This window comes from Lemur catta, chromosome 12 (assembly GCF_020740605.2).
Source record: "Lemur catta isolate mLemCat1 chromosome 12, mLemCat1.pri, whole genome shotgun sequence".
NCBI lineage: Eukaryota > Metazoa > Chordata > Mammalia > Primates > Lemuridae > Lemur > Lemur catta.
In genome coordinates this window covers 89815531-89834114 of record NC_059139.1, presented here as the reverse complement: position 1 = coordinate 89834114, position 18584 = coordinate 89815531, and the positions used below count along the sequence as shown (strand labels likewise).

Below are 18584 nucleotides of genomic sequence, written 5' to 3'. Positions count from 1 at the left end.
ATTTGGAGCAGAGTCCAGGGTCATCACTAGCAGCCACCATCACTTCAAGAGTGACTCAGCAATGCCACTGTGCTCAGTGCTGCAGCTCCTGCTCACCGTCCTGCCACTCCTGGAACCAAATATTGCTGTTCGCAGCTTAAGAAAGAAGCAAATGAGGACCCAACTCAGGCATAGGCTCCTAGCCAAGGATCCAAGCGGCAGTTAGAACCCAGGGCCACTTGACTGTAAACCCTAAGTTCTTTGAATGCCTTCCTGGAAGACATTGCAAGAACAAAGGGCAGAAATAAAGCCTGCAAGAGAGTTACTGTTGAGTCTACGGGGATCCTGGGAGTTTCAGTGCAGACCCATCGACTGGGCTTTCCCCTGAATGCTGGAGTCCAAGGAAAGCACAGGTCTCTTTCTTTCGCTGGGTTTCTGGGATTTCAGTCTGGCAGTTGAGATACAGATGCATAAGCTTTATTTGGAAAAATCTGATTATCTAAGGATCCTAGAGTTTGGTTTGTTAGATTTTCTTGTTCTGTATAGTGCTTCGCTTTCCTTCAGCAGTGTAAACTAAGGTGACTAACGTGTTTTCACAGGCTGTGGGCTGGGGTTGGCAGTGGGAGCAAGATGGCTGCAAGGGAGCCTGCAAGGGAGCAAGATGGCTGCCAAGCAATGGAAAGAGGGAAAATAGCCCCCAAGAGTTTGCTTTTGGAAAGCTGTAAAAAAAAAAAAAAAAGAAAATTCCAGCTGATCCGATGATAAATAGTTCCAGAGATGACATCTTCCTTTATTCATATGAAATGTCAAATATTTGCTGCAGTCTGGGGTGAGGATTTCCAGGATAATCATATATACCAATTTCTGGAAGAGGGAGAAATGTTTGCTTCTGTGATTCTCCAGAAATGAAGATAATTTATTAACCAGGCAGGAAGCCAATCTGTGCACGGTTGGCCTACGTTTCCAAAGTTTCCAACGACACCAGCAACTGAGGATGGCGAGGGACTGAAGCAATCCCCTTCCTAGCAAGGCAGCACCAGCCTCTGGGTCTGCAGGCTTGCCGAGTTCCGGATGTCTAGAAAAGCGTTCCCACAATCTTTCCCCTCAGATCAGGCATTAGATGTACCATGTCCTATATATCCTATAGTTATTGGAAGTAGACTTAAAACGTCTGTGTGAGACAAACAAGTGGGACTTCAAATAAGGACTGGCTACTGAAACACTGACTCTAAAGCTATATTTACGTGTACATGAGATACATATTGTTAATTATGGTTTCCATCTACATATTTAGAAAGGCATCATTTTTTGATATGAAGGACAGTGGACAGTGATATACACACATTCAAGACTAGAAACCAACTGTAGGTTTATCTGCCTCAGAGATATTGCAGGTTCGGTTCCAGACCACCACAATAAAAGCAGTTATATGAATATATTGGTTTCCTGGTACATATAAAGTTATGTTCACACTACACTGTAGTCTATTAAGTGTGCAATAGTACTATGTCTTTAAAAATGTATGTACATTGGCTGGGCATGGTGGCTCATGCCTGTAATTCTAGCACGTTGGGAGGCCAAGGTGGGAGGATGGCTTGAGGTCAGGAGTTCAAGACCAGCCTGGGCAACATAGCCAGTCCCCATTTCTACAAAAAGTAGAAAAATTAGTCAGGTGTGGTGGCGAACGCCTGTAGTCCCAGCTACTAGGGAGGCTGAGGCAGGAGGATCACTTGAGCCCAGGTGTTTGAGGTTGCTGTGAGGTATAACAATGCCACCGCACTCTAGCCTGGATGACAGAGTGAGACCCTGTCTCAGGAACAAAAAAGAAAAAACTGTATGTACCTTTATTTAAAAATTCTTTATTGCTAAAAAATACTAATAATCATCTAAGCCTTCAGCAAGTCATAATCTTTTTGCTGGTGAAGGGTCTCGCCTTGATGCTAATGGCTGCTGACTGATCAGGATGGTGGTTGCCAAAGGTTGAGGCAGCTGCGGCAATTTCTTAATATAAGACAACAATGAGGTTTATTGCATTGATGAATTTTCCTTTCATGAAAGATATCTCTTTAGCATATGATGCTTGATGTTGGATAGCATTTTATCCACAGAAAAACTTTTTTTCAAATTTGGTGTCAATCCTCTCAAACCCTGCCACTGCTTTATCAACTAAATTTATGTAATGCTCTAAATCCTTTGTTGTCATTCCAACAACGTTCACAGCATCTTTACCAGGAGTAGTTTCCATATCAAGAAACCACTTTCTTTGCTCATTCATAAGAAGCAACTCTTAATCCATCCAAGTTTTATAACGAGACTGCAGCAATTTAGTCTCATCTTCCGGCTCCACTTCTAATTCTAGTTCTCTTGCTATTTCCACCACATCTGCAGATACTTCCTCCACGAAAGTCTTGAGCCCTCAAAGTCATCCATGAGGATTGGAATGAATGTCTTCCAAACTTCTGTTAATATTGACTTTTTGACCTTCTCCCGTGAATCATGAATGTTCTTAATGGGACTTAAAGTGATAAATCTTTTCCAGAAGGTTTTCAATTTAATTTGCTCAGATCCATCAGAGGAATCACTGTGTATGGCAGCTATAGCCTTATGACATGTATCTCTTAAATGCTAACACTTGAAAGTGGAAATTACTCTTTGATCCATGGGCTGCAGCATGGATGCTGTGTCAGCAGGCATGAAAACAACATTCACCTCCTTGTATATCCCATCAGAGCTCTTGGGTGCCCAGGTGCATTGTTAACGAGCAGTAATATTTTGAAAGGAATCTTTTTTTCTGAGCAGTAGATCTGAATAGTGGGCTTAAAATACTCAGTAAAACATGCTGTAAACAGACGTGTTGTCACCTAGGCTTTGTTCCATTTATAGAGCACAAGGGAATGCTCTATATTTAGCATAATTCTTAAGGGCTCTATAAATTTAGCATAATTCATGTGGGCTTTAGGATTTTCAGAGTGGTAAATAAGCAGTGGCTTCAACTTAGAGTCACCAGCTGCATTAGCCCCTAACAAGAGTCTGTCTGTCCTTCGAAGCTTTGAAGCCAGACGTTGACTCCCCCCTCTAGTTATGAAAGTCCTAGATGGTATCTTTTTCCAAAAGAAGACTGGTTTGTCTCCAAGGAAAATCTATTGTTAACTGTAGCCAACTTCATCAATAATCTTAGCTAGATCTTCTGGATAACTTGCTGCTGCTTCTACATTACTATTTTCTGCTTCACCTTATACTTTTCTGTTACAGAGATGGCTTCTTTTCTTAAACCTCATGAACCACCCTCCGCTAACTTCCAACTTTTCATTGGCAGATTCCTCACCTCTCTCAGCCTTCACAGAATTGAAGAGAGTTGGGGCCTTGCTCTGGACTAGGCTTTGGCTTAAGCGAATCATGTGGCTGGTTTGATCTCCAATCCGGACCACTCAAACCTTCTCCACACCAGCAATCAGGCTGTTTCGCTTTCTCATCACTCATGTGCTCACTGGAGTAGCACTTTGAATTTCCTGCAAGAACATTTCCTTTTCATCGACAGTTTGGCCGTTTGGCGCAAGAGGCCAATCTTCAGGCCTATCTTGGCTTTCAACATGCCTTCCTCATTAAGCTTAATCATTTTTAGTTTTTGATCTAAAGTGAGACACATGTGACTCTTTCTTTCACTTAAACACTTACAGGCTGTTTTAGGGTTATTAATTGCCCAAATTTCAATATTGTTGTGTCTCAGGGCACAGGGAGGCTCGAGGAGACGGGGAAAGACAGGACAATGGCTGGTCAGTGGAGCAGTCAGAACACACACAACCTTCATCACGTTCCAAGTCTTATATCGCTGTGGTTCGTGGTACCCCAAAACAATTATAACAGTCACACCAAAGATTACCGATCACAGATCACCATAACAAATACAATAGTAATGAAAAAGTTTGCAATATTATGAGACTTGCCAAGATGTGACAGAGATGTGAAGTGGGCACGTGCTGTTGGAATGTGACAGAGACGTGAAGTGGGCACGTGCTGCTGGAATGTGACAGAGACGTGAAGTGAACACGCGCTGTTGGAAACACGGCAGGGCCGGCTTGCTCCACGCCGTTACCCCAAACCTTCAGCTTGGAACAAGCACGATTATCTGTGACGCGTAACGAAGCGAAGCGCGATGAAACAGACTACGCCTGTAATATCCACGGCGCAGAATCCTAATGATACATTTTGGACCCTTTCTAAAAATTTTAAATTCTATTTAAAAAGTTAGTAAGAATTCATCATGGATCGAATGCTGACGGGAAGTGCGAGTTGCTTGCCTTACCTCGCACCCGGGACACCAGGCTCGACCTGCACTCTCCTTCGGGTCGCACATCTGACTCGTATCACCACACTAGAGCTTAAGGAGTTTTTAAAAAGTCTTAGAAGTAGGGTGTTAGGAAAGAACACATCATTTAATGTGGAGATCACTCCACTGTGGACAATATGCAAAGCTTTCTTTAGCCGTAATACACGGTCATAATCTCAGGGTCTCTGTGCGGTTGGTAGCTCTCTGAGAAGTCCCCAGTGTGTCCACAGAAGGGGATGCTTCTCGACCTTTCTGCTGCCGTGTGGTTGTGCCCTCTCATCGTGGCACTGGCACAGAGGTGACCTCTGCAAAGAGGGGCAGTCAGCTTCTCTCTTGCAGGAAGTGGACATTTGGACTGGGAAGGGTTTGAGGCAGCACTCCAAGGACAAAGTCTCCCAATGTGTGTGTGCTCGCTGGGTCCACAGAGACGCCCCGGGCTCTGCCCTCGCAAGGCCCGGAGCCCCACTCTTCCCTGGTTTCCAGGAATGGCTCTAATATTCTCCCACAAGTGCCTCTGCCCCCTCGGTTTCTGCTTAAGCTCTCTTTGTTTTTTGTCTGTTGTAACCAGAGAACACTTAATTTAATATAATACAACAGACACGTTTAGTATGATGCTATCTCAGTGCTAACATGGAATTTCAGGCTTACTAAAATAAACATCATATACTCATCTTCCAGCTAATACTGGCCTTTTTGAAGTACAAGAACGCCCAACAGCCACAGCCGATGCATTTAGACGTATTTGAAGGTAAGTCAATGCAGTGTCTTAGAAAATAATCTGAGCACTTTGTGGGTCTCTTAACTTAAATGCTCTTTTTTGTTTTGTTTTGTGAAAAAATGTCTGTTAGACTTCCTTTCAGAATTCTAGCATCACATAGGAGACATTTGTAAACCATCATTAATGCCATTCAATTTCTTATATCCAAGTGAGAATCTTGGTGGGCTAAGCACCAGATATGAATGTTCTGGCTGGCCTCCTTAGGAAGGAAAAGTCCTAGATCATTATGTGGCCATCAAGTTTCAAAACAGTCGCACAGCAGGAAATAGAGCAGAACTGTTACCAACACACAGGCTACAGCAGCAGTCACAAAACGGTCAGTGTCCTGTTCCGCCTCATTGGCTGGGCTGGATTATATAGTCTCGGAGACTCGGTTAAGCATGGAAGAAGTTAACAGGTCTTATTGTTGAGTGTGGAGGTGGGCAGCATAATTAAGTCCACAGTCTTTAATTCTTTTCAAGTTCGGATAAAACCGACAATTTTGATTTTGTCTAGCATCCAGGGTGTTTCCAATTAAACTGAAATCACAGTAAGCACGCCTGGTTTCTTCTTCAGGATCTCTGTCATGAAAATTAATTATGGTTTTGCCCCTCCCACACAATCCTCGTCTTCTGGAAGCAGCAATATTTGTACTTGCTGTACCTGAAAATCTCTATCCAGGGCAGAGGAAGACATCATGGAATTTGTCCGATCTCCCGTGTGCCCAAAGAGAAATGGCCTAAAGTGGGGGCACTTGGGGTAAGATTAGAAGTGGTGATTTTGATGAGCCAACTAGAACATCATTTCATTGACTTCTAGGCCCTTCCACCAATAAATTAGTGTCCTTTATTGCTCATATAATTGTTACAAAAGAAGAACTTAGGAGAGCTCTTAGTCCTAACTTTTTCTGAGGATCTCTTATAAGACCACACCTTCGCTGGTCTAAATGCAAATTTCCAACATCTCTTAGAGGTCTCTTGGTTAAGTTTAGTAAATGAGCCTTATTGTCAGCTGGAACTGACACTTCGCACCATGCTGTGAATGAGTCCTTGAATGCCAGAACCTTTCCAACTCTTCTTTGCATCCTTAGCACCTATCACCATGCTGCTATCAGGAAGTTCAACAAACATGTGTCAAATAAGCAAATCTTATTTACCTTTTCTATTGGATTTTTGTTCACAGAGAAGATAGGAACCATATGGACTTAAACTTTAGATTGTACACAGATCTGACAAATTTCTTGCACAGGGAAAGGGCTTGAAACATATATAAATATATTACATATTTATCAAATTAAAGAAAAAGTAGGCCAGGCGCAGTGGCTACTGCCTATCATCCTAGCACTCTGGGAGGCTGAGGTGGGAAGATCGCTTGAGCTCAGGTGTTTGTGAGACCAGCCTGAGCAAGAGCGAGACTGAGTCTCTACTAAAAATAGAAAAATTAGCCAAGCATTGTGGTGCGCGCCTGTAGTCCCAGCTACTCGGGGGGGTAAGGCAGGAGCCCAAGAGTTTGAGGTTGTGGTGAGCTACAATGATGCCACTGTACTCTACCCAGAGCAACAGAGTGAGATTCTGTCTCAAAAAAAAAAAAAAGGAAATAGAATCCCCTTCCTCTCTCCCCTCATCAAATAAAAAAAGGAAAAAGAAAAGTAGTATGTTCAGCAAATACAAAAAGATTTCAAGTATTAAGAATCTTCAGGGCTGGGCATGGTGGCTCACGCCTGTAATCCTAGCACTCTGGGAGGATGAGGCAGGTGGATCACTCGAGGTCAGGAGTTCAAGACCAGCCTGAGTAAGAGTGAGACCCTGTCTCTACTAAAATAATAGAAAGAAATTAGCTGGACAACTAAAAATATATAGAAAAAATGATGTGGGCATGGTGGCACATGCCTGTAGTCCTAGCTACTTGGGGTAGGACTGAGGCAGGAGGCTCACTTGAGCCCAGGAGTTTGAGGTTGCTGTGAGCTAGGCTGACGCCAGGGCACTCTAGCCCGGGCAATGGAGTAAGACTCTGTCTCAAAAAAAAAAAAAAAAAGAATCTTCAGTCAAATTGCGGAGACTGAACAATGAATAACACCCATACACACACACACACACACACACACACAAACTCAGGGTTTTGTGCTTAGAACCAAATGAGTGGCCTCAAAAGCAAGCTTCAGAGGAGGGAAATCCTGGCACACTGGGGATTTGGGGATAGGTCTCAAACGAGAGGCAGGGCCCACTCTGACCATGAAGCCTAGGTAAAAGTCGGACACATGACAAACCCAACCGCTCCACCTACACAGGGGTTCCTAAATAGCCACAACCCCCTTTCTTCACTTGAGTGATTAGTCAAACCAAAATTGTCATCAAAGTTGCTAGGCTTTTCTCCCACTGTCCTTTTTGCACCCAAGACAAAGTCCCCAAGACATTGAAGGGGATCCGAATATGCCACCACACAATATGCCGCTTTGGTATAACAGTTATTTTGAGCTGAAGGCAACGGGGAGGCAGCACACACAGGAAGCATCCTCCATCCTCCCGCTGTCTGCCTAGAAGCAGGGCGTACAGTGTTCCTGTCTCCAGCACCGAGGAAGGGAAATGAGTCTTATTCGCACAACAAACCTTACTAAACCATCCTTGGCTACTGAACATTCCCTAGTTGCCCTCTCACAATTCACCACCCATAGAAGCCCCAACCCCTTTTCTTTGTCTAGTCACTTCTCCACAATGCACTGCTCTTTGTTACAATGGTACATAAGCCCCTGGGTCTAACCGCCTCTTTGGGTGTCCACTTCTTTTCAGTGAAGACCCCTTGCACATAGAAATATTAACATTAATAAATGCTGTGGTTTGAATTCTTGTGCCCTCCACAAGTCGTGCTGAAATTTGGTTTCCAGTGTGGCAGTGTTGAGAAGTGCGGCCTGTAGGAGGTGATCGGGTCCCCAGGGCTCTGCCCTCATGAGTGGAATCCATCCACCAATTCATGGGTCAGCGATTTAATGAGTTGTCGCGGGAGCAGGACTGGCAGCTTTGCACAAGAGGAAGCGAGAGCTGAGCTCGCAGCTCAGGCCCTCGGCTCAGCCCTCACCATGCCCTGCCCTGCGCTGCCCTCGGGCTTCGCAGGGGGTCCCCACCAGCAAGAAGGCTCCCGCTAGCTGCAGCCCTCTGATCTGGGACTTCTCAGCCTCATAACCATAAAAACTAAATTCATTTTCTTTATCAAGTACCCAGTTTCTGATATTTTGTTATAAGCAACAGAAAACAAACTAAGGCAATACAGAGACATATGCCTTTTCTCCTGTTAATCTGTCTTTGTCAGTTTAATTTGTAGGCGTAGGCCTCAGTTACTGAACCTGAGAGGAAAAGGTTTTTTTCTTCCATTACAGACTAACAGGGAAAATAAAAAGACGACAAAAACTTTTGCAACAAAATAGTGCGCTTGAAGGAGTTACTTCTTTATTGTCTTTGGCAAGTGTCGGCTAAAGGGTTAACTTGGCATCCTTCCCTCCCAGGAGTAAGTGTGGGAGGAGATGGGGAGGACTGATTCCATCCCTTCTCTGCACAAGCTTTCCCCCAGCCTCCCTGTGAAAATAGCTCTTTTTTTTATTTTTTTGAGACAGAGTCTCACTCTGTTGCCCGGGCTAGAGTGCCGTGGTGTCAGCCTAGCTCACAGCAACCTCAAACTCCTGGGCTCAAGCGATCCTCCTGCCTCAGCCTCCCGAGTAGCTGGGACTATAGGCATGTGCCACCATGCCCAGCTAATTTTTTTCCCTATATATATTTTTAGTTGTCCAGCTAATTTCTTTCTATTTTTTTAGTAGAGACGGGGTCTCTCTCTTCCTCAGGCTGGTCTCAAACCCCTGAGCTCAAACAATCCTTCCGCCTCGGCCTCCCAGGAAAATAGCTCTTTATCTGGAACTTAAGTGGGGTAGGGTCTAATGGGATTTCACATGTGAAAGTTTTATTTTTTAAATATGGGAACAAGGCCGGGCGCGGTGGCTCACGCCTGTAATCCTAGCACTTTGGGAGGCCGAGGCGGATGGATTGCTCAAGCTCAGGAGTTCGAGACCAGCCTGAGCAAGAGCAAGACCCTGTCTCTACTAAAAATAGAAAGAAATAATCTGGCCAACTAAAATATATATAGAAAAAATTAGCCGGGCATGGTGGCGCATGCCTGTAGTCCCAGCTACCCGGGAGGCTGAGGCAGTAGGATCGCTGAAACCCAGGAGTTTGAGGTTGCTGTGAGCTAGGCTGATGCCACAGCACTCACTCTAGCCCGGGCAACAAAGCGAGACTCTGTCTCAAAAGAAATAAATAAATAAATATGGGAACAAGATGGAAAAAAACTAGTGCAACAGTTAATTTTATGTTATGTGAATTCTACCTCAAGTAAAAGATAAGTGAAACAACCTTAATTTGCTATCTCTGAAAATCTTTCCAAAGTCATGAAATTTGTCCGTCCTGTTTTGTGTCTGTAAAACAAAACTAAAAAGAATTTAGCACTGTGAGGAAGCCCCAGACACGAAGTCTGAGTTGTAGTCCCAGCTCTGTCTCGACTACACCTCCATTTCTCTTATAGAATAGCAAGACTAGACTATATGGTCTCTTCCAGATGTAAATTGTTTGATTTAGAATCGAGAGGTGTTTACATCTTTATTACTCTCTTTCCATAGGGCTTCTTTTATTAAGGTTGGAGCAAAAGTAATTGTGGTTTCCCATCTTGAATTTGAAATCATTATGACTAGGGTCAAACACATCTTTAGTAATCAAAATAGGAACCATTACAATCAACACATTTTTGCCAATGAGAAATAAGTTTGTTTATTCCTGTAGCATAAAATTCCGTGCTTTGGGATTCAATGAAGTCTTGGAAAGCATTTGCTGCATCCTGCTGGCTGTGGAAGTGTTCTCCCTGCACAAAGTTGTCGAGATGCTTGAAGAAGTGGTAGGCAGTTGGTGGGAGGTCAGGTGAAGATGTCTGATGAGGCAAAACTTAGTAGTCCAATTCGTTCAACTTTTGAAGCCTTGGTTGTGCGACTGCAGTCGGGCATCGTTCTGTTGAACCCTGCCGGCTGCAGGCGTTGCAGTTTTCGGTGCATCGCCTCGATTTGCTGAGCAGACTTCTCAGATGGAGTGGTTTCGCCGGGATTCAGAAAGCTGTAGTGGATCAGACTGGCAGCGACCACCAAACAGTGACCATGACCTTTTTTTGGTGCAAGTTTGGCTTTGGGAAGTGCTGGTCATTGCATGTTGTCATATAAAATCCACTTTTTGTCCCATGTCACAGTCCGATGGAGAAGTGGTTCGTTGTTGTTGCGTACATTATAGAGAAGAAGACACTTCAAAATGACAATATTTTTGATTTTCAGTGAGCTCGTGAGGCACCCATTTATCGAGCTTTTTCACCTTTCCAATTTGCTTCAAATGCTAGACAAACGACTGCAGAATGGTCAACGCTGAGTTCTTCAGGAACTTCTCAAGTAGTTATAAGAGGATCAGCTTCAGTGACTGCTCTCAATTAGCTGTTGTCAACTTCTGATGGCTGGACACTGTGCTCCTCATCTTCAAGGCTCTCCTCTCCTTTACAAAGCTTCTTGGTTTTTTTTTTTCTTTTTTTTGAGATAGAGTCTTGCTCTGTTGCCCAGGCAAGTGCCCTGACCTCAGCTTAGCTCACAGCAGCCTCAAACTCCTGGGCTCAAGGGATCCTGCTGCCTCAGCCTCCCGAGTAGCTGGGACTACAGGTGCATGCCACCGTGCCCAGCTAATTTCTTTCTATTTTTAGCAGAGATGGGGTCTCGCTCTTGCTCAGGCTGGTCTTGAACTCCTGACCTTGAGCGATCCACCCGCCTCAGCCTCCCAGAGTGCTAGGATCACAGGCGAGAGCCACCGCGCCCGGCCCTTATAAAACTTCTTAAACCATCACTGCGCTGTACATTCCTCAGCAGTTCCTGGGCCAAATGTGTTGCTGATGTTTCGAGTTGTCTCCACTGCTTTAAGACTCATTTTGAACTCAATTAAGAAAATCACTTGCTTTTTGTCTAACATATTTCCATAGTTTAAAATAAATATAAAATAAACAGCAAGTAATGTCATTAGCAAAAAAAAAACACAAAGTGAGAAATATGCATTAAAATGATGTGTAATATAGCCACATTTATTTAAGAATGTATTCCAATATCAAACGACAAATTTCCACAATGCTAAAACTGCAATTACTTTTGCACCAACCTAACATTTCATTATTCAGGAAGTCCAGAGACCCAGTGAGTGACAGGAGCCTTGAAACCCAAGCCAATCATTTTCACTGGGTCTCTCCTTATCTAGGTATGCATTCACTGAAAAACAGCAACAATTTAACATATTGCAAAAACCACAAAAACAAATAAAACCCAAGTCTGCCCCCAAGAAGTGAGCAGTCCACTGATCATTATGTAAGTACAGTGGACCCTCCAGATCCGAGAGTTCCGCATCCGTGGATTTAACCAACCAGGGATTGAAAATATTTGAAAAAAAATATTGCATCTGTACTGAGTATGTAGAGACTTTTTTGTTATTACTCCCTAAACAATATAGTATAACATCTATGTACGTAGCACTTACATTGTATTAGGTATTATAAGTAATCTACAGATGACATAAAGTGTATGGGAGGATTTGCATAAGCCAAATGATATGCTATTTTATATTAGAGACTTGAGCATCCCTGAGATTTTGGTATCTTTGGGGGTCCTGGAACCAATGCCTTAGGGACACCAAAAGACACTGTATTTACATACAGACAACACAGCCCAGGAAGTGCCTGATCAGCAATCAGAGCCACAGTGCTGTGGGTCTCTGGTAGCTAGTGTGAATCAACTTAGCCCAGGTTGCTGGGACAGGAGGTGGATCCTGAGGATGGAGAAGCTGGGAGCCTGGCTAGGCAGAGAACACAGGAAGGGCTGGGCCAAGGGCAGATGAGAAGGTGAGCTGGAGTCAGAGCATGAACAGCCTCTGGTGCACTGTTACTATTCCAACTATGCAGATTAGGAACTCAGGCTTGGCATCTGAAACATGTTGCTGCCTACAAGATTCTTCCTAATTATAAAGAGAAAAATAGTTTTCTTATAATAGAGAAAACTGGCAAACACATCCTTATCCAGAGATCAAAGTTAAAATCACCAGTTAGGGAACAAATTGATGTCATGTGCTTGTTGGATATAATGCACTGAGAATTCCAAGGAATTTCTGCCCAAAATGCCTAATCTGAATTTAATCATAAGGAAACACCAGGCAAACCCCAACACTGTGCAAAATAAGTTACCAATATTTTTCAAAAATATTAATGTCATGAAAGACACGCACAAAAAACAGGAGGAACCGTTTCGGATTAAAGATGACTAAAGAGACATAACCACTAAATACAGTAATACTTGATCTAAGATTTTCTTTGCCAAAAAAAACATTATTTGGACAACTGCAAAGATCTGAATAAGACCTATAGAGTCGATAACAGTATTAATTGTAATTTCCTGATTTTCTGGTTATGTAAGAGAATGCCCTTATTTTTAGGAAATACTATTAATAACTGAAGTATTTAGCAATAAAGTGGCATGATGTCTGCAACTTACAAACTGCACAGAAAAAAGTGTGTGCAATGGACAGAGAGAAAAAAGGATAAAACAAATACCATAAAATGTTAACATCTTTGAGGCTATTTGGGAATTCTTTGTACTATTGCTGCAAATTATTTCTAAGTCTGATATTTTACCAAAATTAAAAGTTGAGAAAAAAATTCAAGAAGTTGGGACACTTCTTGAAGCTAGGATACAAATCTAGATTTGTTTGATCATGTTTTTAACTATTGGATATTTACTGCCTCTCTACTTGAGATTGACAATATGGGACATAGTGGATTTTTTTAGTGAGCTGTAACTTACATAACATAAAATTCTGTTTTCAAGTGTACGGTTTGTGCAACCATCACCACTATCTAATTCCCCAGAGTACTTCGTCACCCCCAAAAGAAACCCCTTACCCATTAGCAGTCACTCAACATTTTTTCCATCCTCCAACCTCTGGCAACCACTTTCCGTCTCTACAGATTTGCTTATTCTGGACATTTCATTTAAATGGAATCATATGGTATATAGCCTTTCACATCTGGCTTCTACCACTTAGCATGATGCTTTCCAGGTTCATCCATGTTGTAAGATCTATTGGTACTTCATCTATTTTTATTCCGTTGTATGGCTATACCACATTTTAGTTATCTATTCTTCAGTTGATGGATATTTGGACATTGGGGGATTTGGTTATTATAAATATTGCTGCTATGGATGTTCATGTGTAAGTTTTTCTGTGGTTGTATGTTTTCAATTTTCTTGGGTATATATCTAGGCATGAAATTGCTTGTCACACGGTTTATTTGTTTGCGAAAGCTGCCATAGCAAATACCAAGACTGGGGGACTTAAACAAGAGAGGTTTATTTTCTCACAGTTCTGGAGGCTAGAAGTCTGAGATCAAGCTGTCAACGGGTTTGTATTCTTTGAGGCCATTCTCCCTGGCTTGCAGATGGCCACATTCTCTCTATGTGTACACGTATCTGGTGTAACTCCTGTCTGTGTCCTCATCTCAAACAAATCAAGGAGTTACTAACAAAATAAGGAAGCTTCCTTCAGGAGGTAACACATGAGCATGCAAGCTTCAGATCCACTCCTTTGTAGAGAGTTCAGTCGCACATTCAATCAATTTACTTGTCAAACACCTGCTATGAGCTAGGCTCCAGGGAGGAGCCTTGTAAGGATATACCCTTATAATCATATAGGATGGACCCATATGACCTCATTTTGCCTTAATTACCTCTTTAAAGGCCCTATGTCCAAATACAGTCACATTCTGAGGTTTTGGGGGTTAGGACTTCAACATATGAATTCTGGGGAGAGGGGTATGCAGTTCAGCCCATAACACAGAGTAACTCTAAGCTTACCTTTTTGAGAAACTGCCAAATTGTTTTCCAACACAGCTGTTTTCACTTTGCATTCCCACTAGCAAAGTATGATGGTTCTAATTTCTTCACATCCTCAATAACACTTGTTATTGTCTGTCTTTGGATTATAGCCATCTTAGCATGAGAAGTGGTTATCTCTTGTTTTTGATTTGCATTGCCCTAATGAGTAATGATATTGAACATCTTTTCATATGCTTATTGGCCATTTATATCTCTTCATTGGAGAAATGTCTATTAAAATCCTTAATACATTTTTAGTTGGGTTATTTGTCTTCTTATTATTGTATTATAAGTGCCCTATATATATTCTACATTCTAGAACCTTATCAGACATATGATTTGCAAATATTTTCTCCTGTGCTGGGCATGGTGGTTCAGGCCTGTAATCCTAGTGCTCTGGGAGGCCAAGGCACGAGGATCACTTGAGGTCTGGAGTTCGAGACCAACTTGAGCAAGAGCGAGATCCCGTCTCTACTAAAAAAATAGAAAACATTAGTCGGGCATGGTGGCATGTACTTGTAGTCCCAGCTACTCAGGAGGCTGCAGCAGGAAGATCATTTAAGCCCAGGAGTTTGAGGTTGGAGTGAGCTATGATGACACCACTGCATTCTAGCCCAGGCAACAGAGCAACACTCTGTTTCAAAAAAAAAAAAAAGAAAAAAAAAATTCTCCCATTTTGTGGGTGGTCTTTTCACTTTTTAATTTTTTTGTAGAGTCAAGGTCTCAAACTCCTGGCCTCAAGAGATCCTCTCACCTTGACCTCCCAAAGTGCTGGGATTACACGCATGAGCCACCACACCTGGCCTTACTTTCTTAATAATGCCTTTTATAGCACAAAAGCTTATCATTTTGATGAAGTCCAACTTATCTATTTTTTCTTTTGTTATCTGTGTTTGGTGTCATATCTAAGAAACTATTACCTAATGCAAGGCAGTTCATGAAGATTTCTACCTAAGTTTTCTTCCAGAAGTGTTATAGTTTCAGCTCTTAGGTTTAAATTTTGATTAATTTTGAGTTAATTTCTATATATGATGTGAGGTAGGGATCCAATTTCATTCTTCTACATGTGGCTATCCAGTTGTGCCAGCCCCATTTGTTGAAAAGACTATTTATTCCCCATTGACTGGTCTTGGCACCATTGCTAAAAAGCAGTTGATCTTGTTGAAAATGAGGCTCAATGATAAGGACACCTGATCTGAAAATTTAGAAGCCCATTGGTGACCTTGGTAGAAATAGTTTTAACAGGGTGTTGGGGACACAGGCTGGAATGTAATAGACTGAGGTAATGGTAGGATGATGGATTGTGAATAAGGATCCCAGATCAGAGAGGCCTGAGTTATCGAGGTGTTTCAGAGGAGCAGTTTTTGTTTTGTTTTTGTTTTTGTTTTTGTTTTTGGTTTTGTTTTTGAGACAGAGTCTCACTCTGTTGCCCTGGGTACAGTGCAGTGGCATCATTGTAGCTCACTGCAACCTCAAACTCCTGGGCTTGAGCAATCCTCCTGCCTCTGCCTCTGGAGTAGCTGGGACCACAGGAGCACACCGTGACACCCAGCTAATTTTTCTATTTGTAGTAGAGACAGGGTCTTGCTGTTGCTCATGGTGGTCTTGAACTCTTGAGCTCAAGTAATCATCCGGCCTTGGCCTCCCAGAGTGCTAGGATTACAGGTGTGAGCCACCGGGCCTGACCCAGAGGAGCAGTTTTTTAAATCACTGCCCACTGTAGGGGTTTAGTTTAGTTTTGTTTTGTTTCCATCCTCCTGCATGTTTCAATTAAAAATGAGGTAGACTCAAGTGCTAAAAGTACATATATGATTGCTATGGTGGATCCATGTTCAAGATGTGTATCTGAACTCCCTTATGCTGGGAAATACTCTCTATACCATGTGATGAAACTCTTAAAACAATGCTTGCGCATAACCCCATTCTGTGAATTGAATAGATCAAGATGGTGCTTGGGATAAAGACTGGTCTTGCACATTAATGAGATGTGAAAATTCAGGGGCTGTGAGCCAGCTGCAAATTAGGTAGCATGAGGGAAACAACTCTGCAGAGAGAAAAAGGAAAGGAGCATATGCTATGCTCTAAATATCTTCCCAATGAAGAAAAGTCCCTCATGTGAAATCGGTGAGGGCGGCTGATTAGGTCTTTTGTAGAGTTAACATTGCATGAAATTAAAGAAACTTTCCAGTTGAAGGAATTAGCTAAATTTATCCAGATTTTCAAGCCATAATTATTTACTTAGCAATTACCTAGGAATACATTTATTGGTGATATATTGGAATTTAGACACTTTCTTTTCAGAACTGCACTTTCTGTTCCAGGGGTTCCACTCTCAGCCACCTGGAACTTTCACTTCCTGTTTCCCACATCCGGGCTGTCCCCAACCCTGTCTGCTCAGGCTCTGCCATACTCCTGCTGATGCTGTCTTAGATCAGACCACTGCCTATTACCTGGGCTGTTATAATGGCTTCTTCCGCCTCTTCCTTCTTCCAGATCTTCCTGCTCCTGGCCTCTTGAGCCTTGTCTCACCCCATTCCTTCTACATCCTCTAGAGTTTTCTTTCTCAAGTACGGATTTGGTTGCATCTCTCTTCTCAAAAAGCTCCCATGGCTGCCTGTTGCATGTTGAATAACATCCAATCTCCTCAGCCCCGACCTCAAGGCCACGGTGAGCCTGCGCAAGCCTAGTTGGCACCTCTTAGCTCTTGCTACCTGTCTCCATAAGCTCCACGTTGAGCTCCTTGCCCTTCCCTGGACAAGGCTGCGTTGTCCAGACTCCTGCCTTTATGTCGGGCGTCTTCCTGGCATTGCCCTCCTCCCCTCTGTCAAGCAGCTGAATCCTCCCTCCTTCCCCATCCCATTCCAAAATGCCGGAGTTGGAAATGGTTTTCCTCTCCTGCTCTCCCATTACATTCTCAATTAGCACATTTATCACAGTTTACTTACAATGTCTTGCCTCTGTATGTCTGCAAAGCTAGATGGAGCTGTCGGAGGGCAGGGACCACATCTTGTTCGTCTCCACAGCACCGGGCAGTGCATCTTGCCCATGCTAAGCAGGAAATCAATGTTTGTTTAATGAATTGTGAAACAGAATTTCTTTCAGCCGTTCTGTCCCACACAGTACCACTTATAACCTGGACAAGAGGACTCCTGGGCATGGCCCTTTGGGTGGCCCTAAATTCGTTCTCCCATCTGGCCCCTCCTTATGGAGAGATTAGTCTGCCAGGTCAGGACATGGCCACTTGGAATCTGTGCCCCAGCTACTAGACCTGTCTAACACTAGTTATGTGTGACTGTTTAAAATTTAAATTTTAATTAATTTAAATTAAATTAAATTAAAATTCAGTTGCTCAGTAACACTAGCCAGATTTAAAGTTCTCAGTCAGCTTCACGTGGCTGATGGCTACCATATTGGATAGTACAGGTATAGAACATTCCCATTGTTACAGAATATGCTATTTTAGAAAATACCCCAGCACTGGTCCCATTTCCATGACTTTTGTATCCTCCCTCCTGGGTCCTCCCTCCCAGAACAGACTGTACAGCAGGTGTGCACACTCCAGGCCCAAGATACCGACAAGGGAGGGCCGGGTTTTCCTCGGGTGGGGGGCGGGGCAGCGCGTCCTGGAGTGCATGCACGGCCCTTCACGGGGTCTGACAAGTCCAGGTGGGAAGAAAGGGGTGAGCAATGGGCTGAGCGGTTGAGACCCGGCGCCAGCTCTCTGGCGCTGCCACAGTGAGATGGGGAACTCTGGCTTCCAAGTACTTAGGAGGTTCATCTGTTAAGGCGGGAAGATAGACATTTTTTACTTAACAGCTTGTTGGCTTGATTTGCAACTTCCAAATATTTGGGCATATGGCATGTGGGATCTCTGTGTACCCTTCTGTCCCGAGCTCACTATTGCTAGGGGCGGAGGCCACGCAGCCTGTGAAAGAGGGTGCAGCGACAGTGCCCACTGGAAAGCGCCCAGTCTTCTTGCCGGCCCACCTCGGCGTGCTTGTGCTGCGTAAGACACCCCTCAGCTTTTGCCGAGTGTGAAAGAGGGTAGCCCTTAGTGCCACAGGCCTTCCACGAGTGCTCCTCCGGGGGAGCACTCTGTCCCTGGTCTCTCTTCCTTTCTCAGTCTGCCTCTCGGTCTCCCTTCCAAACTCCAGGCTCCAACACGGCCAGTCTCGCCACACGGCAAGGGACCGGCACTGTGGCCCCAGCTCCACCACGGGAGGATGCTAGGCCTGAACAACCAGCTCCATCGGCGGCGTCCGCAGGCAGAGAACAAGCTTTTCTCTGGCTAAGCTTGTTTACTTTTGATGGAGTAACTTCTAGGGCCTTATGTTAAAAGTGGGGGGTGCGCAGGACAGAAAACCCCTTTCTTTCATATTTGGTTAATAAAACTTGAAAATTTATTTTTATAATCTTTATGCTATTGATGCTTTATTAGAGCCTGATGAATTAAAAAATCGAAGAAATACAGAGGTTGCAAACTTTTAAAGTTAGTTTCATCTGTATGTATTAAAAGCCTTTGGAATAGCATTTATCTTGTTTTGAAAAAA

The 18584-nt window shown here is 43.4% G+C and overlaps 1 long non-coding RNA gene across 1 annotated transcript; it reads left to right on the top strand.

Annotated features, from left to right (window-relative positions):
* The first annotated feature begins 294 nt into the window (after positions 1-294).
* On the top strand, positions 295-18200 carry LOC123648290. Its single transcript, XR_006738551.1, has 3 exons — positions 295-392; positions 4985-5054; positions 18189-18200. It is a non-coding gene; the product is annotated as an uncharacterized LOC123648290 (long non-coding RNA).
* Positions 18201-18584: the final 384 nt, after the last annotated feature.